Source organism: Siphateles boraxobius, unplaced genomic scaffold (assembly GCF_051911475.1).
Source record: "Siphateles boraxobius isolate OS27281-9 unplaced genomic scaffold, OSU_SipBor_1 6, whole genome shotgun sequence".
Lineage (NCBI taxonomy): Eukaryota > Metazoa > Chordata > Actinopteri > Cypriniformes > Leuciscidae > Siphateles > Siphateles boraxobius.
Window position 1 is genome coordinate 3,241,990 of NW_027509186.1, and position 20,732 is coordinate 3,262,721.

Genomic DNA, 20,732 nt, shown 5'->3' on the forward strand with positions numbered 1-20,732 from the left:
GAAACGCGTCGGTCAAGAGAGGGGTAAAAACCATATTCTAACATGGCGTTACTGCATCGTATGTCGGGAGAGTGCATCAAGTCCGAGCTGGACTTATTTACGGTACCTCTGACACAGACCATCATCGAGAAAAACAGCTATTTAGAAGTAGCTCCGTTATCGGCCCTTTCGCCCTCTGCCCCGATAGAGTTTTTTATCGCGGGAAACGGGGATGATTATATGGATCTCAATAACACCATGCTCTATCTACGGGTGAAAATCACGCAGCCTGACGGAGACGATATCCCGCATCTGGCTAGGGTTGGACTCATTAACTACCCGGGCGCTACAATATTTTCGCAAGTCGACATAACCCTGGGTGATCGCCTGATATCTCAAAGCTCAAGCACCTATCCTTATCGCTGTATCATAGAGAGTCTGCTCAACTACGGTAAGGATACGTTGGAATCTCTGTTCTCCACATCGTTGTTTCACAAAGATTCGGCGGGTCAGATGGATGTGCATGACCCCCCTGGCAATAACGCGGGACTGACAAAGAGGGCGACCTATACCAGCCGGAGCAGGGAGGTGGAACTGTTTACCCCCATACACGCCGATATATTCTTCCAGGAGAAACTTTTACTGAATGGGGTGGATGTTAAGTTGCGATTTATTCGAGCAAAAGATGAATTCTGCCTGATGAGGGGCGACGACATTGCTTACAAATTAAATATAACGGCGGCATCCCTATTTGTCAAGAAAGTGTCTGTATCACCCCCGGTGCATCAAGTCCGCACAGGCGTTACTGTCAACAACGGCCAAGTACGCCGTCGACAGGGTCTGTCTAAAAACGTTCTCAATCCCTACTGGGTCTCGTGTTCTGAATCAAGAAAATCTGTTTTTAGGAACATTGCCAAAGTCTATCATCATCGCCATGGTCGACAACGATGCATTCACCGGATCCTACACAAAAAATCCATTTGCGTTCAAACATTACAATCTGGAGTTCTTAGCCGTCTACGTCGATTCTCAGCAATTCCCCGCTAAACCTCTACAACCTAATTTCGAAGCCGGTGTGGCGGCGCGTGAATTTTATCAGCTTTCGATGGCGACCGGTAGACACCTTAAAGACCGCGCACTCTGTATCGACAGTAACGATTTCATAAACGGATACACGCTTTATGCGTTTAACCTCACCCCGGATGAAGAGTGTGGCCAGCACATTTCGCTCATCAAGTCCGGAAATATCAGAGTCGAAGCTCGTTTCAGACAACCGCTGCCAAATACCGTTAACTTAATCATTTACGCCGTTTTTGATTCTCTCATTGAAGTGTCTAACCGCAGACAGGTGCTGATCGATTACTATTGAGAGATGAACACGCTTCAACTCACAGCTATCGTGGATAAAATGACGTGCAGAACACATTTTCTTGGGGTTCTACCGAGCGATCAACTACCCAAAAAACCTGTGAGGACCTTACCTGCGATGGGGATCATTAACACCGACCCCGCTCGGCTACCCGGTGAGCATGTGATAGCCGTTTATTTACCCGAAGAGGGGCCCGCTTGTTTTTTCGACAGCTTTGGCAATCCACCCAACAGCACCCGCTTCCCAACCAGCATCGATCACTTTCTAGCGACCAACCACCCCCAAGTATTATATTCCGACAGACAAGTCCAGGATTATTCATCCAATACCTGTGGGGAGCACTGTTTGTTTTTTCTATATCATTTAACTAAAGGTTGTGACTATGACCGTGTGTTGAAACTATACACCGACGATTATATTAAAAATGATAAAATGGTATCCCTATTTGTGAAGAGATTAAGACCGCATGTGTGTAATGATAAAATGTCATCCTGTGTGCAAACGTGTTTGATCTATAAATAAAAAATCTTAAAACATTTTATTTTTTATCGTCTTTATTTAATCGTAAGATACATTCGTTAAAATTCCAACCATTGCCTCGGATCACCGGTCGATATTTTAAACACAGAGTCTTTCGGAGTCCTATAGCATGAATATTTCCGTGCCTTTTTATAAGGTCTAACATCAGGTGTGGTGGCGGGGGTGGCGGGTTTACTCTTTAGAGACTTAATCACGCTCCTGACCTGTTGATTCGGCACTGTAGAAAAAGGAATGTTTAACTCGCCAAAAGCCTGTAGAAACTCCGTCCATCCCAGAGGTCTCCGGTCATCCCGAACCTTTTGGGGGGCCGTCACATTTTTTAACAAATCAACCATGTGTGAACCTGGTACGACTTTACCCTTGAACACAAACTCCCCCGATTCGTTCCACCCGCTTAGTCCTTTAGCTTTAGACATCTTGTTTAATATGTATCTACTGTTTTTCACGCTTCTCGAAGGGACATTCTTCAGCACTTCGTCCTCCACAGCCCCCTCAGCAACACCGTCTTCAACATTAGCAGTGCGGGGAGCGGCTGGCGTTTGCGCATCTTTAGGCTCAGGGTCACTATGGGGTAACGAGAGGGTTAAAACCCCGCTCTCACGATCCCCTTGTCTAACGATGGTCAAAAACCTGCTTAGGGTATTGGTGTAAAGTTTGGCTTTTTCGTACGGATTCAAATCGGTGCGATGTAAAATATTTCTTATGGCACCGTCCAAATCGTTTTCCACAGTCTGTTGAATGTTCTCGCGTACATTCTCAGTTTTCATCTTATCCAGCTGATGCTGCGGGACTAAATACATCTTCTCAGCGTACTCCATCCTATCGATTGGCTATCAAGCTTGTCAGGAACGGGACGGCGACGCTTAATAAAGGTAAAAGGAAGCCGCCCTTTTGGTTGATGACTCGTTTCTTGGCCGCTATGCCAATTTTTTTATCGGCCACAAATTTGATTTCCGCTTTTCTCTTTTTCAGTTTTTGGTACTGCTGGCGATTGACCGGGATCGTGCCGTAGAGGATGTTTAGCGCCAATTCGCACAGCGATAAAATGAATTCGTCGGACACCGATTGTAAAATAACACGTCGTTGTTTAGGAGACGCTTTATGTAGCAGTTTTAACACCGGCAGATGTTTACAAAGTCTGGCGGACATGACGATTTATCACGTTCTTCTTTTTTTCGGGATATAAACCACTTGACGGTCGGACAGCAATCCTGTTCTGAGACGGTACTGCTCCGGAGTTTTAGCTTTATAGTCTATCAATAGGTATCCGAAAGATCGGTTGACCGCGTCGTGATAACATTCCATAAAGTATTTTGTGTTTCCCGGGTACATTTGTCGTCCTAGCATCGCTACCTGATTGACGTCCCTGGGGTTTTTAAACAAAATCATGTAATTGGCGTTTAAGCTGATGGTTCGACTGGACTTACCCTGTGCAAATAAATTTTGCACTATATAGATGCTGCTGAGATTCCGATGGTGACAATATTGCGTAAATACGCGCTGGAGTTCCAGGTTGGCGCTAGCTTGCTGCATCAAATCATCCACGATGAGAAGATTTGTTTTATGAGTAAATCATCGTCATTCAGACTCTCGGGTATTCCATGCACAAATTTAATGTCGTACAATTTCAGTACATCGTCGTACAAAGGCTGCCAGCAATCATACAACCATACAATGTTTTCAATTTTCTTGGAGATTATAGTCAAACCCTTTTCCAACAAAAGTTTTACAAAATAAGACTTTCCAGAATTGGACGGCCCACTTATAACACAACTAAATGGATGTTGAAGTCTGAAATCAAAATCGGAAACAACCTGAGACCCTCTGTGCATCACCTGATCAGTAGCCATAAGGAAGAGTGGTGAAATCGGGCAAAAGTCTGCGTTTATTATACACCACCTTGAACTTTTTAACGACTGATTTGTTGTGCAATGTGAGAGTCTTTTTATTCCTCACAATATTTTCGGTGTGAGCCAGGATGTGTTTGGCGCTATCCTGCGACGTCACATAACCGTCAACCAGACCAATCAGGGATTCCAGACAGATGGCTCGGGAGTTTTTTGCATTCAATGTTATACCCTTAGCTTTCATGCACGTCTTACCTTTGGCCGTCTTGTACCCATAAGATTTAGGCCCGCTCGTGCAAAAACACGTTATGAAGTCGCCGTCGTCTAGCTCGCTCGTCAGCTCCCCCAAATGATCCCCTAGAGGCGGTTCCCAGTCCCCCTCCCTAGACACAAAGACGACGGAGTCCGTATCTGAGTAAAGAAGCCGGTCGCCGAGTCTGTCCATCAATTCGTACAATTCCAGTCGTGCATGAGCCGTTGTAAACGCTCCTAGAAACACGTTAACGTCGTGCGCCTTACAAACATCGTCTTTGTCAGGTTTATGCTGAACGAGAGCTACGTCGTCCGAGACGAATGTGAAATAGGACAGTGTGTCGGTATTACCAAAAACGATTCTGGTGAAATCTTCGGGGTCGTTCACCAGAGTCGTTTGAGGCAGGTTCTGTCTTAACGAGAACCAACCCCAAAGCGAATTGAGAATCAATTTCGTGATTGCCCTCTGGGCGGCGTTGTACTTGATCTTTTCGGGGTCGAGTTGAACCCCCTCTTTTTCAAAATACTCAGGGATGTAAGTCTCTTTCTCAGCCTCCGTGACCACATTCGACGGATACCCTGACGCTTGTTGTTTCAAACGCAGAAACGTTTTGACATAATCGCCAAACAATGCGTCTGACCGCTGAGGAAAATGCCAAACCTCGTCTATCTTGGCTACCACATAACCCTTCTCGACGGCTTTTAAAAGCTCGATGCTGACCCAACAGCCCGACAGCGATCTTTCCTGATCCGTGTGGGTACAGGTTGAGGTCTGGTTTTGCTCGTGAGCGCAAGTTCTACATAACGGGAACATGAGTTTTCCTTCGCATCTGTAAGGGAGAACCGGGTGCAGTAATTTGCGGGGAGGGTACACGGTCGCTTTGATAAGGCCGAAATAATTTTCAATCGGTTCAAAATCTTTGAAAATGATTTGTGGATGATCGATCGGATTGCTTTTCCTAGCCTGGCAAAAGGGGTAGAGGCTGGTGAAATCGAGATACCTTATTTTTTCATCTTCGGTCACCTTGTGATAGAGTTTATAAGCGTTAGTTCGACCACCAAACAGAGTGTCTCGCGGTTTCAATCTCTCGGGGGCCGAATAATTGTCCATAAATTCTATCACGGAGGGATCGGTCTTTTTCATTTTGCTCCATTCGCATTCCCAAAGAACCTCGATTTGCAAACCGTCTTCTGCAGAATTTCGACCTTATCGTCAAACTGTCTCCTGAGAACCCCGTAAGGTACTCGCGACAAGGGGTGTGTCTGATGGGGTTCAAAGCGACAGCAGTGTCCATGGTGTACACAACCATTGTATTCTAAGCCAAACCTCAACCCGTTCTGTTCGTAGTAACCGTCTAAAAAGTACTTACCGAAGGATACTTCGCCATGGTTCAAGGCGTGGTGTAGGTCGACGTTTCGAGTCTTTTTGACATACTCCAGCCATTCTATTGAACCAGATGAATAGCATTTGCTCTGTCGGATGTACGCTTTGTTATGCGTGAGAGCCAGCGTATTTTTCTTAAGGAAATGTGTTTTGAAGATCCCCATCGCACAACTAGCGATCGTCGTAAAACTGAAAGGGTCAAGTTTGGTGCATTCGATGAACGACTGGCGATATTTCATACAACCTTCGCGTAATAACACAACGTCGTTAACGCCGTACTCGTACAGTTCTTTCTTAAAGTCAAAGAACTTACCCTCAACCGTGCTGTACCAGGCATCGAACTTTTGTTGGTCTTTATCCGACATGTTATCGTAGTTGTAAAACTTTTTGTCGGGGTAAGGTCCGAAATACTTCGCATTTTCCACTCTGTTGAAAAGATGTGGAAAGTAGCCTTTTTCAGTCGTCGTCAAGTCTAACGCAGCTGGCATTTTGGCTAGGGCAAACGGGGAAAAATGAATAACTGTCGAGGTATCGCTGCGCAAACGTTTCATCATACATAAGGATTAATTTACATCCCTGCATGATAACCTCGATGGCAATCCCAGCTTTGCAGAAATACTCCAGAATGAGAAAGGAGTCAAATCTGGAGGCGTAATGAGCAATGAAGCAGCAGCCTTCATATCGCGGCTGTCTGAAGCGCTTGATTAGCTTAGCTATACAGCCTGTACCGCGAGCTACAAATTTCTCCCCTTGGAACGTGATCGCGCAAACAAAATTAGCCACGTGCCTCCCATTTTCATAACGCGTTTCAAAATCGTAGAAAATGTATTTTTCGCAAAACTCCTTAGGCGCTCTGGGCTGTATGAAGCATTGGTGTTCTCCCTCGTCCACCAGAATTTCGCGACAATGGTCGCATTTGTCCGGAGCGCATACGTGTTTGGTTTTCTTGTTTCCCGGTTTAACCTGGTAGCGTCTGTTGCATAGTTTACAGTATTTTATAAGATCACAGGCGGGGTTTTCGTGACCCGGAGGTGGGTTTTTTTAATGCATTTCGAAGCAATAGCTCGATTTACAGTAACGCATGCAATCTAGACAGTGTATGGTCGTTTTAGGGTAGGTGTAACATTCTGAGTCGAAGCATACGTTACAGACGTGTTTGCATCGATGGTCTCTGCGACTGGTGTAACTTTTGTAACAAAATTCGCATACGTATTCCGAACCGATGAACCCTGTCAAACTCGTTATCATGTAGTAATGATCGTTATGGTGATAGAGGAACACCGTTTTCGGATGGGGTTCATCACAAGTTTTGTACGTTTCTAAGACAGCTGCGTTAGATCTGTGAAATACGACAATTTTAATGCCTAGAGCTCGTTCAAATGAGGCTATGTCGCTAAAAGCGATTGGATCTTGGATTGAGAAGCCTGCACTGTTTTGGATGGTGGTAGCCAGATTTTCTAACTCGGTCTCGGGTGTTGTGGGTTAAGAAAACGGGCGAGACAAATGGAGAAGCACAAATTATTCGAAATATTTGTGGGGCAAAATAAACTGTTTTTTTTTCTTTTGATCACCTCACCAATGGCCAGATCCATAAGTTTACGTCGTTGACCCCCACCTCCTTGCCTGTTCATAACAACGGTAGCTTCTATCTCAACGGCCTGGTCCGATAATAACTGATCGTTGCTCTGTAAAACTTTTTCAATTTGGTCGTAAAGCAAATTGGGGTCATAATTATTTCCATCGGTTAAAACAGCGCTGATGGGTATTTGTAGACTGGAGGCTGACACGGTCAAATTAATCACGGGTACATCCCCACCAAAATCTCTAGCAAAAGTAACAATCCCGCTCAGTGTGTCGTGTAAGTAACGATGATAATCGGCCAGATCTGCAGAGTTGATGACTCTCAGATTCATGCTCCTTCTCAACGATACGCTATTGAAACGAGGTCGTGGTAAAACGTGATATCCGTTAACGAACCCACCCCGGCGAATCAACGCATCAATGTCGAGGGGACTTAATCGCTCATGTGTAGGAGGATTACCTTCGCGGAAAGTATTATCATCGTCGGTAGGATGTTCTACACTATCGTCGTCAGGATCTGGGGGTGGTTCGGCGGTATTTAACCCTGCACCGTGTTGTATGGGTGGGTCATAGAGATTCATATTTGGATTTACGGCTAATTCAAAAAGATCCAAATCAGCAGATTGGTGTGACGATTCTACATTAAGATACTGTTCTAAAGAATCTGGAAGCATACTTATCGTTTCAAGCTCATCCGGAGACAGTTCTGTGTCAGATTGGTCTGATTGACGAGCGTCTGTAAAGAAGTATTTTGATCCATCCATTTTTGAAATTCAGACTAACATCACAGAGTATAAAACAATCACAGAGTATAAAACGTGAGATATTACAAAATCATAGAGCATAGATAAAATAGCATAGTGTATACATGTAATATAATAAGAGTATATAAAAGGAATATAAATCAAAGAGTATAAAATCAAAGAGTGTATATAACAATCAATACATGATCTAACGCGGTACAAAATGGATCGTGAGTAAACTATTAATTGTAGCAGACATCTCATCTATGAGGGTATGGAGAAGACGAAGCCTGAGCAGCATTTCACTATGGTGTTGCGTTGACATATGCTCGTTTATATCAGAATCCTCATCCATGATTAATCGGATAATATGGATGCGGTGAAATATTTCATCGCTCACATTCTGAAAAAAACGATCCTGAACATCGAATCTGCTATGTATCTCTGGCTGAAAGGATCGTAGCTCGTTACGTAAGGCATCTATTCTGCTATGGTTTTCTTCCTGCCTTGCAGAATTTGCATCAATTTTCCTGTTTATATCCGCATTCGCCTCACGAAACTCACTGCGAAATGCATCTATTGAATTAATGAGCTGGCGAATCAGAGGCTTATCGTTGGATGGTTCATCGACTGGTTGAGGGGTCAGCGCTACTTCTTCAACATCGATCTCTTCCGACGATTGGTGAAAATGAAATGGCGTCTGACCGGCGTTCGACGCTTCGCCACGCTCGCTCGTCCAAGAGCTCTGATCCCAAGCGTGGAGTTGAGCCACACCCCAGTCAGTCACATCGTCATCATCATCATCATGGATTCTATCCGAACCTGCTGTATGGAAATATAACAATCAATCATAATGGTATGACAAATTTGAGTTTAAATTTTAATACATGTAGATAGCCTCACCATTAAATAGCTCAGGACTAAATGGGGGTACAGAATAATTCGTTTTTCTAGTCTTTTTCTTTGGTTGGTCTAAAGCTGTGGGGGTAGGAACTATTTGATCTCCGACTATGTCTCGCCTATCTGTTACGACGATGGTGTCTTGTTCATTCTCGTCTTCAGTAAGGTCGACCACCGGGAATCCAGGCTGTGTGACGAATTGGATGAAATCTATAAAATAAATAAAACGTTAGATTTCCTTAAACGTAAAACATTACGTTGAAGGTGGATCTTGTTCTTACCATTGGCAGTGCTGTCTCCATCAAACCCATGCGTAGCCACTACGAATTAAAAATAAGTAAAACTTAAAATAAATTAAAATTAATAAATAAAGACGCATAAAAATTGGTACATTTAATTTATAAAGAATAGAAAATAAGTTCTCACATGAATTAATGGCATCAAAGGCGTTCCGCTCGACGTTTGAATCTGAGGGGGAAAAACATATTATGATTTGAAGCCGCCTGGTGGGGCCGTTTTATATGGTTGATGACGCGCACACACACACACACACACACACACACACACACACACACACACACACACACACACACACACACACCTATAATTTATGAATCATACAACTTGGAAAATTTAAATACATCACATCAGCATTTAAATAGCTAGATTAAAACAATTTGCTCTAAACAAAATCATCTCCAACCATAGGATGACCTATCACAGTAAGGAGTGCATTGTATATCATTTCAGGGCACTAGGGGGGGCTATTTGCCTGTGAACTGGATGTTGTTTGAACTCCGGGACTGGTGGGGGCGCTATTTGCCTGTGAACTGGATGTTGTTTGAACTCCGGGACTGGTGGGGGCGCTATTTGCCTGTGAACTGGATGTTGTTTGAACTCCGGGACTGGTGGGGGCGCTATTTGCCTGTGAACTGGATGTTGTTTGAACTCCGGGACTGGTGGGGGCGCTATTTGCCTGTGAACTGGATGTTGTTTGAACTCCGGGCCTGTGGGGGCGCTATTTGTCTGTGAACTGGATGTTGTTTGAACTCATGGGCAACCATATCCATTCCATACCTGAATGTGACGCTTCAGAAAGTGTTTAAAACGATGATTATATGGTAAAATATATACCAGTATACCGTCAGAAGCATCAGCAATGTTTTTCTGAAACATATACAGACAAAAGCAAAATGATATAGCGCCCATAACAATGTGTGAGATCCGTTAGCAGCGTAGCACGAGATGCTAACCAACACACATGTTCTATCACCATGCCGCATGGTTAGCTATCCGAAAGATCGGTTTACTAAATTATAACGCTGTATATATCACCGTCTTTTCACATTAAAAGATAGCGCTGCATTATAACACACAAATAGCATTCGTAGAAGAGTGAAGTATGTTGCGGTAAGCCGACGGCTGATCCATGATTTTCATAATAAAAGCTTTTTCACATAAAAAGTTTCACATAAGCAGTACATCCGATGATAATCCATATTAATACACATAAGCATGGATATGCAGACTGATTTGGTTTAAAATCACCAATGGTCCATATTTTAAAAATCAAACTTTATGATAAATGAATGTGATGTTGCATATTATTAAAAATCATATCTACTGTTTTTCACCCTAGGTGAAAACAATATTTAAATCACCGTAGCATAACCCCATAAGCATGGGTATGCAGACTGGTGTGATTTAAAAAACAAAACAAAAAAAACACCAATGTTCCATATTTTTAAATTTCAAACTTTTATGAATATAATCTTACTTATTTAAAAATCATATCTACTGTTTTTCACCATGTGAAAACAATATTTAAATCACCGTAGCATAACCCCACAAGCATGGAAATAAAGACTGATGAGATTTTTTAAAATGTACATATGCAGACTGATATTTTTAAAATCATAGTTTATGATACTTAATATCTGTACCCAGATATTTTTAAAAATCATACTTTATTAATATAATTTTACATATTTAAAAATTCACATCTATTGTTTCACACCCTATGTGAAAAAACAATCTTTAAAACACCATAGCATAAAAGAATTACAAAGAGAAAATACTCACTGTTTTGCATGTTGATGAGTTGAGCTGTGCAGTCTTGAAGTTTGGACAAGATATGGTTTGCCAGGGTTCGAGCCGTCATCTATATATATATATATACATTCTGAGATGCAGTGAAAATGTATGGGAAAGATATAACTATGTGTGTCCGCTAGATGGCGCGTGTGTTCTATGAATGGTACAGGCGAGTTCACAGAGAGGTCGTTCTCAGAGATCTATCCAACATTTGTCGCCGTATTTCACGGATAGAAGGTCAAAACTGTCACAAAAGAGACACTCCTCTCTTGAGATACGATTTTTTTTAATTGGAAAGCGTATCGGTAGGGTGAAGTGGCACGTACAGCGGTACCGGCTCCTTTGAGTCTTTTCTATACAGTTGTTGTTTTTCAGGATATGCTCGCGACCATAAATTAGTATGAATCGTGAAAACAACAGGTGCTAAAGACGGTCCATGGATACATCTCCCAGTGTTGCAAGCACACACACACTTAGCGCTTTGAGTGTCAACTTTAATCCAATTCTTCAGTACTCTGAAACGGTAAGCTGATTTTTATTTTTGTCATCGGTTCGTAAACTGCATGAAATACGTTATGATTTTATTTCTGATCATCCGTTCATACTGTATAGCTTCTTCAACAGTCTAAATGGAAGATGATTTTTATTTTTGGACTGCTATAATTGGAATATTATTTATTTACAATGAATGATGCAAGCATTTTATTTATATACTTTTAAATGAACAATGTTGTTCAACTTTAGTTACTGGGAGATATTTTCTCACTTTCACCCCCCAGCAGGGGGTGCAGGAATAGGGTGGTGTCTCACTCACAGACAGACGCACACACTTAGCGCGGAGACCATTGCTGTCATGCGCTGGTGTTTGAGAGACTGAGGGGAGGGAGGGTGTCATGAAACACACACGCACACACACATACACACACACACACACACACACACACACACACACACACACACACACACACACACACACACACACACACACACACACACACACACACATTCCTCCACCACTCTGAATCACAGAGTGTCAAAACACAGAGTGTTTAAAAACTTTAAACTTATTTAATCTGAAATGACTGCTTCAGTAGATTTTTAGTAAGATATTTATTTTTGTTTTGAAAAGATTTTTTATAATCATTTATATACTTTTTAAAAGATCAATGTGTTCAACTTTAGTTAGTGTGAAAATTGTAAATGACTAAATGTAAATTTTATAAATATTTCATTCATATACTTTCAAAGGAGCAGCATGCTTTTCAACTTTAGTGTGAGAGTATTAGAAAAACCTTTTCTCACTATCCCCATTTATATAGCGTGCTCAGGAATGCCAGGATATCGGATGACACGCACACACTCACAGACAGACGCACACACACACAGTGCGGAGACTGTCAACTTTAATCCAATTCTTCACCATAGTGAAACGGTAAGATGATTTTACATTTGTAATTCTAATCTATTCTAATCTATATGCGACATTAGAAAAATTATTTTCTCACCCCGACACGGAGGGGATTTCCCACACCAAGAAGTTATTTCCCCCCGGGGTCAATAGGTCAAAATCAATGGGGCAAAGACAACTGGCAAAGACAACTGGCAACTTCATATATCATACAAAGGTCAATAGGGTAAAGACAACTGTCAACTTGATCGATCGATAGGTCAAAGGTTAATCCCTAAATTAAGCGACCTCCGGAACAACCCCTCCGGAAGGTCAAAGGTTAATCCCTACATCAAAGGACCTCCGGAACACCCTCCGGAAGGTCAAAGGTTAGCCCCGCCCACCTGTCAATCATAGGGTCATAAATCATTTTGACATAAGCCGAATGGTTATAACTACTAGTGTGACAGTCTGTAAATTCCACAAACAACAGAACAGAGGTCATTCGGCATGGCAGTCTGCCTACAGCTCCTTGGTACGATGGCCTTCACCTGTCTCAAAAGTAAGGGTTTTGTAGCATTTATATTTAAAATGCATCCACTTGTTTCCGCCCAGTTTTGAACTGAGGACATTTTGCGTGTAAAGCAAACGTGATAACCACTACACTACGGAAACTTGATTTGGACGGTACCCACCTAGTGTCATTCGGCATGGCAGTCTGCCTACAGCTCCTTGGTACGATGGCCTTCACCTGTCTTAAAAGTAAGGGTTTTGTAGCGAATTGCAGCATTTATATTTAACATGCCTCCACTTGTTTCCACCCAATTTTGAACTGAGGACCTTTCGCGTGTAAAGCGAACGTGATAACCACTACACTACGGAAACTTGGTTTGGATCTCATTCCCACCTCTTCTAGCGTACGCTTGTTAAAAGCGACTGAAACTATAGACTGCCCAGTGTTTTTAACATGGCAAAAAGCTGCTAATTTTGTTGGCAGACCGAACATTTTATATTACTGTACAGGAAACCTCAATGTTCATTTGTTTTATTTTTGTCCTTTTCTAAAGAGATTAAACAACAAACATCCCTTCAAGTGTACTGACCTGGTCAACAGAAAATCGCATACGAAATATTTGCAAAAATCACCCACAGTTTCCGCCCAGTTTCGAACTGGGGACTTTTCGCGTGTGAGGCGAACGTGATAACAACTACATAACAAACACGTCTTCAGGTTGCAGACATAAATCTTTAGGTGCACGCTTATTAAAAAGCATATAAAGGAAATAAGCGCTGCACCCACCTCGCGTGCCAAAGGGTTTACATTTTATGTCAGAATCCAACCACTGTTTCTGCTCGGTTTCGAACCGAGGACCTTTCGCGTGTTAGGCGAATGTGATGACCACTATACTACAGAAACCTATTGTTGAGAGGGATGTGCTTTTTAGAAGATGGCTCCTTCCCATAATCTGCCCTGCAAGCAGTGTGAAAGTCTGTAAATTCCACAAACAACAGAACAGAGGTCATTCGGCACCCACCCAGTGTCATTCGGCATGGCAGTCTGCCTACAGCTCCTTGATACGATGGCCTTCACCTGTCTTAAAAGTAAGGGTTTTGTAACGAATTGCAGCATTTATATTTAACATGCCTCCACTTGTTTCCACCCAATTTTGAACTGAGGACCTTTCGCGTGTAAAGCGAACGTGATAACCACTACACTACGGAAACTTGATTTGGACGGCACCCACCTAGTGTCTTTCGGCATGGCAGTCTGCCTACAGCTCCTTGGTACGATGGCCTTCACCTGTCTCAAAAGTAAGGGTTTTGTAGCATTTATATTTAAAATGAATCCACTTGTTTCCGCCCAGTTTTGAACTGAGGACCTTTTGCGTGTAAAGCAAACGTGATAACCACTACACTACGGAAACTTGATTTGGACGGCACCCACCTAGTGTCATTCGGCATGGCAGTCTGCCTACAGCTCCTTGGTACGATGGCCTTCACCTGTCTTAAAAGTAAGGGTTTTGTAGCGAATTGCAGCATTTATATTTAACATGCCTCCACTTGTTTCCACCCAATTTTGAACTGAGGACTTTTCGCGTGTAAAGCGAACGTGATAACCACTAGACTACGGAAACTTGGTTTGGATCTCATTCCCACCTCTTCTAGCGTACGCTTGTTCAAAAGCGACTGAAACTATAGACTGCCCAGTGTTTTTAACATGGCAAAAAGCTGCTAATTTTGTTGGCAGACCGAACATTTTATATTACTGTACAGGAAACCTCAATGGTCATTTGTTTTATTTTTGTCCTTTTCTAAAGAGATTAAACAACAAACATCCCTGCAAGTGTACTGACCTGCTCAACAGAAAATCGCATACGAAATTTTTGCAAAAATCACCCACAGTTTCCGCCCAGTTATGAACTGGGGACTTTTCGCGTGTGAGGCGAACGTGATAACCACTACACTACAAACACGTCTTCAGGTTGCAGACATAAATCTTTAGGTGCACGCTTATTAAAAAGCATATAAAGGAAATGAGCGCTGCACCCACCTAGCGTGCCAAAGAGTTTACATTTTCTGTCAGAATCCAACCACTGTTTCTGCTTGGTTTCGAACCGAAGACCTTTCGCGTGTTAGGCGAATGTGATGACCACTACACTACAGAAACCTATTATTGAGATGGATGTGCTTTTTAGAAGATGGCTCCTTCCCATAATCTGCCCTGCAGGCAGTGTGACAGTCTATAAATTCCACAAACAACAGAACAGAGGTCATTCGGCACCCACCTAGTGTCATTCGGCATGGCAGTCTGCCTACAGCTCCTTGGTACGATGGCCTTCACCTGTCTCAAAAGTAAGGGTTTTGTAGCGAATTGCAGCATTTATATTTAAAATGCATCCACTTGTTTCCGCCCAGTTTTGAACTGAGGACCTTTCGCGTGTAAAGCAAACGTGATAACCACTACACTTCCGAAACTTGATTTGGACGTCAGTCCCACCGCTTCTAGGGTACGCTTGTTCAAAAGCGACTGAAACTATAGACTGCCCAGTGTTTTTAACATGGCAAAAAGCTGCTAATTTTGTTGGCAGACCGAACATTTTATATTACTGTACAGGAAACCTCAATGGTCATTTGTTTTATATTTTTAAAATCATAGTTTATGATACTTAATATCTGTACCCAGATATTTTTAAAAATCATACTTTATTAATATAATTTTACATATTTAAAAATTCACATCTATTGTTTCACACCCTATGTGAAAAAACAATCTTTAAAACACCATAGCATAAAAGAATTACAAAGAGAAAATACTCACTGTTTTGCATGTTGATGAGTTGAGCTGTGCAGTCTTGAAGTTTGGACAAGATATGGTTTGCCAGGGTTCGAGCCGTCATCTATATATATATATATACATTCTGAGATGCAGTGAAAATGTATGGGAAAGATATAACTATGTGTGTCCGCTAGATGGCGCACGTGTTCTATGAATGGTACAGGCGAGTTCACAGAGAGGTCGTTCTCAGAGATCTATCCAACATTTGTCGCCGTATTTCACGGATAGAAGGTCAAAACTGTCACAAAAGAGACACTCCTCTCTTGAGATACGATTTTTTTAAATTGGAAAGCGTATCGGTAGGGTGAAGTGGCACGTACAGCGGTACCGGCTCCTTTGAGTCTTTTCTATACAGTTGTTGTTTTTCAGGATATGCTCGCGACCATAAATTAGTATGAATCGTGAAAACAACAGGTGCTAAAGACGGTCCATGGATACATCTCCCAGTGTTGCAAGCACACACACACTTAGCGCTTTGAGTGTCAACTTTAATCCAATTCTTCAGTACTCTGAAACGGTAAGCTGATTTTTATTTTTGTCATCGGTTCGTAAACTGCATGAAATACGTTATGATTTTATTTCTGATCATCCGTTCATACTGTATAGCTTCTTCAACAGTCTAAATGGAAGATGATTTTTATTTTTGGACTGCTATAATTGGAATATTATTTATTTACAATGAATGATGCAAGCATTTTATTTATATACTTTTAAATGAACAATGTTGTTCAACTTTAGTTACTGGGAGATATTTTCTCACTTTCACCCCCCAGCAGGGGGTGCAGGAATAGGGTGGTGTCTCACTCACAGACAGACGCACACACTTAGCGCGGAGACCATTGCTGTCATGCGCTGGTGTTTGAGAGACTGAGGGGAGGGAGGGTGTCATGAAACACACACGTACACACACACACACACACACACACACACACACACACACACACACACACACACACACATTCCTCCACCACTCTGAATCACAGAGTGTCAAAACACAGAGTGTTTAAAAACTTTAAACTTATTTAATCTGAAATGACTGCTTCAGTAGATTTTTAGTAAGATATTTATTTTTGTTTTGAAAAGATTTTTTATAATCATTTATATACTTTTTAAAAGATCAATGTGTTCAACTTTAGTTAGTGTGAAAATTGTAAATGACTAAATGTAAATTTTATAAATATGTCATTCATATACTTTTAAAGGAGCAGCATGCTTTTCAACTTTAGTGTGAGAGTATTAGAAAAACCTTTTCTCACTATCCCCATTTATATAGCGTGCTCAGGAATGCCAGGATATCGGATGACACGCACACACTCACAGACAGACGCACACACACACAGTCCGGAGACTGTCAACTTTAATCCAATTCTTCACCATAGTGAAACGGTAAGATGATTTTACTTTTGTAATTCTAATCTATTCTAATCTATATGCGACATTAGAAAAATTATTTTCTCACCCCGACACGGAGGGGATTTCCCACACCAAGAAGTTATTTCCCCCCGGGGTCAATAGGTCAAAATCAATGGGGCAAAGACAACTGGCAAAGACAACTGGCAACTCCATATATCATACAAAGGTCAATAGGGTAAAGACAACTGTCAACTTGATCGATCGATAGGTCAAAGGTTAATCCCTAAATTAAGCGACCTCCGGAACAACCCCTCCGGAAGGTCAAAGGTTAATCCCTACATCAAAGGACCTCCGGAACACCCTCCGGAAGGTCAAAGGTTAGCCCCGCCCACCTGTCAATCATAGGGTCATAAATCATTTTGACATAAGCGGAATGGTTATAACTACTAGTGTGACAGTCTGTAAATTCCACAAACAACAGAACAGAGGTCATTCGGCATGGCAGTCTGCCTACAGCTCCTTGGTACGATGGCCTTCACCTGTCTCAAAAGTAAGGGTTTTGTATCGAATTGCAGCATTTATATTTAACATGCCTCCACTTGTTTCCACCCAGTTTTGAACTGAAGACCTTTGCGTGTAAAGCGAACGTGATATCATGGCATGTGCTTTTTAGAAGATGGCTCCTTCCCATAATCTGCTCTGCAAGCAGTGTGACAGTCTGTGAATTCCACAAACAACAGAACAGAGGTCATTCGGCATGGCAGTCTGCCTACAGCTCCTTGGTACGATGGCCTTCACCTGTCTCAAAAGTAAGGGTTTTGTAGCATTTATATTTAAAATGCATCCACTTGTTTCCGCCCAGTTTTGAACTGAGGACATTTTGCGTGTAAAGCAAACGTGATAACCACTACACTACGGAAACTTGATTTGGACGGTACCCACCTAGTGTCATTCGGCATGGCAGTCTGCCTACAGCTCCTTGGTACGATTGCCTTCACCTGTCTTAAAAGTAAGGGTTTTGTAGCGAATTGCAGCATTTATATTTAACATGCCTCCACTTGTTTCCACCCAATTTTGAACTGAGGACCTTTCGCGTGTAAAGCGAACGTGATAACCACTACACTACTGAAACTTGGTTTGGATCTCATTCCCACCTCTTCTAGCGTACGCTTGTTCAAAATCGACTGAAACTATAGACTGCCCAGTGTTTTTAACATGGCAAAAAGCTGCTAATTTTGTTGGCAGACCGAACATTTTATATTACTGTACAGGAAACCTCAATGTTCATTTGTTTTATTTTTGTCCTTTTCTAAAGAGATTAAACAACAAACATCCCTTCAAGTGTACTGACCTGCTCAACAGAAAATCGCATACGAAATATTTGCAAAAATCACCCACAGTTTCCGCCCAGTTTCGAACTGGGGACTTTTTGCGTGTGAGGCGAACGTGACAACCACTACATAACAAACACGTCTTCAGGTTGCAGACATAAATCTTTAGGTGCACGCTTATTAAAAAGCATATAAAGGAAATAAGCGCTGCACCCACCTAGCGTGCCAAAGAGTTTACATTTTATGTCAGAATCCAACCACTGTTTCTGCTCGGTTTCGAACCGAGGACCTTTCGCGTGTTAGGCGAATGTGATGACCACTACACTACAGAAACCTATTGTTGCGAGGGATGTGCTTTTTAGAAGATGGCTCCTTCCCATAATCTGCCCTGCAAGCAGTGTGAAAGTCTGTAAATTCCACAAACAACAGAACAGAGGTCATTCGGCACCCACCTAGTGTCATTCGGCATGGCAGTCTGCCTACAGCTCCTTGATACGATGGCCTTCACCTGTCTTAAAAGTAAGGGTTTTGTAACGAATTGCAGCATTTATATTTAACATGCCTCCACTTGTTTCCACCCAATTTTGAACTGAGGACCTTTCGCGTGTAAAGCGAACGTGATAACCACTACACTACGGAAACTTGATTTGGACGGCACCCACCTAGTGTCTTTCGGCATGGCAGTCTGCCTACAGCTCCTTGGTACGATGGCCTTCACCTGTCTCAAAAGTAAGGGTTTTGTAGCATTTATATTTAAAATGCATCCACTTGTTTCCGCCCAGTTTTGAACTGAGGACCTTTTGCATGTAAAGCAAACGTGATAACCACTACACTACGGAAACTTGATTTGGACGGCACCCACCTAGTGTCATTCGGCATGGCAGTCTGCCTACAGCTCCTTGGTACGATGGCCTTCACCTGTCTTAAATGTAAGTGTTTTGTAGCGAATTGCAGCATTTATATTTAACATGCCTCCACTTGTTTCCACCCAATTTTGAACTGAGGACCTTTCGCGTGTAAAGCGAACGTGATAACCACTACACTACGGAAACTTGATTTGGACGGCACCCACCTAGTGTCTTTCGGCATGGCAGTCTGCCTACAGCTCCTTGGTACGATGGCCTTCACCTGTCTCAAAAGTAAGGGTTTTGTAGCATTTATATTTAAAATGAATCCACTTGTTTCCGCCCAATTTTGAACTGAGGACCTTTTGCGTGTAAAGCAAACGTGATAACCACTACACTACGGAAACTTGATTTGGACAGCACCCACCTAGTGTCATTCGGCATGGCAGTCTGCCTACAGCTCCTTGGTACGATGGCCTTCACCTGTCTTAAAAGTAAGGGTTTTGTAGCGAATTGCAGCATTTATATTTAACATGCCTCCACTTGTTTCCACCCAATTTTGAACTGAGGACTTTTCGCGTGTAAAGCGAACGTGATAACCACTACACTACGGAAACTTGGTTTGGATCTCATTCCCACCTCTTCTAGCGTACGCTTGTTCAAAAGCGACTGAAACTATAGACTGCCCAGTGTTTTTAACATGGCAAAAAGCTGCTAATTTTGTTGGCAGACCGAACATTTTATATTACTGTACAGGAAACCTCAATGGTCATTTGTTTTATTTTTGTCCTTTTCTAAAGAGATTAAACAACAAACATCCCTGCAAGTGTACTGACCTGCTCAAAGGAGAATATCACATACGAAATTTTTGCAAAAATCACCCACAGTTTCCGCCCAGTTATGAACTGGGGACTTTTCGCGTGTGAGGCGAACGTGATAACCACTACACTACAAACACGTCTTCAGGTTGCAGACATAAATCTTTAGGTGCACGCTTATTAAAAAGCATATAAAGGAAATGAGCGCTGCACCCACCTAGCGTGCCAAAGAGTTTACATTTTCTGTCAGAATCCAACCACTGTTTCTGCTCGGTTTCGAACCGAAGACCTTTCGCGTGTTAGGCGAATGTGATGACCACTACACTACAGAAACCTATTATTGAGACGGATGTGCTTTTTAGAAGATGGCTCCTTCCCATAATCTGCCCTGCAGGCAGTGTGACAGTCTGTAAATTCCACAAACAACAGAACAGAGGTCATTCGGCACCCACCTAGTGTCATTCGGCATGGCAGTCTGCCTACAGCTCCTTGGTACGATGGCCTTCACCTGTCTCAAAAGTAAGGGTTTTGTAGCGAATTGCAGCATTTATATTTAAAATGCATCCACTTGTTTCCGCCCAGTTTTGAACTGAGGACCTTTCGCGTGTAAAGCAAACGTGATAACCACTACACTTCCGAAACTTGATTTGGACGTCAGTCCCACCGCTTCTAGGGTACGCTTGTTCAAAAGCGACTGAAACTATAGACTGCCCAGCAGTGTTGTATAAAGTACTAGAAAGCAATACTTGAGTAAAAGTACAAGTATCGTACTAGAAAAAGACTTTGGTAGAAGTGAAAGTTACCTTTTAGAATATTACTTAATTAAAAGTCTTAAAGTATCTGATATATACTGTACTTAAGTATCAAAAGTAATTTTCTGATATTTAATGTACTTAAGTATTTGAAGTAAAAGTAAATTTTTTTTTTTTGATATATATATATAAAAAAAAGCAAGCGGTTAGAACTTTGATT

The 20,732-nt window shown here is 42.1% G+C and overlaps 8 non-coding genes across 8 annotated transcripts; all 8 read right to left on the minus strand.

Annotated features, from left to right (window-relative positions):
* Nucleotides 1-12,678: 12,678 nt before the first annotated feature.
* On the minus strand, nucleotides 12,679-12,751 carry trnav-uac (transfer RNA valine (anticodon UAC)). The gene has a single exon. It is a non-coding gene; the product is annotated as a tRNA-Val (tRNA).
* Nucleotides 12,752-13,420: 669 nt separating this feature from the next.
* Nucleotides 13,421-13,493, minus strand: trnav-aac (transfer RNA valine (anticodon AAC)). The gene has a single exon. It is a non-coding gene; the product is annotated as a tRNA-Val (tRNA).
* Nucleotides 13,494-13,928: 435 nt separating this feature from the next.
* trnav-uac (transfer RNA valine (anticodon UAC)) lies at nucleotides 13,929-14,001 on the minus strand. Its single transcript has one exon. It is a non-coding gene; the product is annotated as a tRNA-Val (tRNA).
* A 3,614-nt stretch (nucleotides 14,002-17,615) lies between these two features.
* trnav-uac (transfer RNA valine (anticodon UAC)) lies at nucleotides 17,616-17,688 on the minus strand. The gene has a single exon. It is a non-coding gene; the product is annotated as a tRNA-Val (tRNA).
* Nucleotides 17,689-18,358: 670 nt separating this feature from the next.
* Nucleotides 18,359-18,431, minus strand: trnav-aac (transfer RNA valine (anticodon AAC)). The gene has a single exon. It is a non-coding gene; the product is annotated as a tRNA-Val (tRNA).
* A 435-nt stretch (nucleotides 18,432-18,866) lies between these two features.
* Nucleotides 18,867-18,939, minus strand: trnav-uac (transfer RNA valine (anticodon UAC)). The gene has a single exon. It is a non-coding gene; the product is annotated as a tRNA-Val (tRNA).
* Nucleotides 18,940-19,276: 337 nt separating this feature from the next.
* On the minus strand, nucleotides 19,277-19,349 carry trnav-uac (transfer RNA valine (anticodon UAC)). Its single transcript has one exon. It is a non-coding gene; the product is annotated as a tRNA-Val (tRNA).
* Nucleotides 19,350-20,021: 672 nt separating this feature from the next.
* Nucleotides 20,022-20,094, minus strand: trnav-aac (transfer RNA valine (anticodon AAC)). Its single transcript has one exon. It is a non-coding gene; the product is annotated as a tRNA-Val (tRNA).
* Between the last annotated feature and the right edge of the window lie 638 nt (nucleotides 20,095-20,732).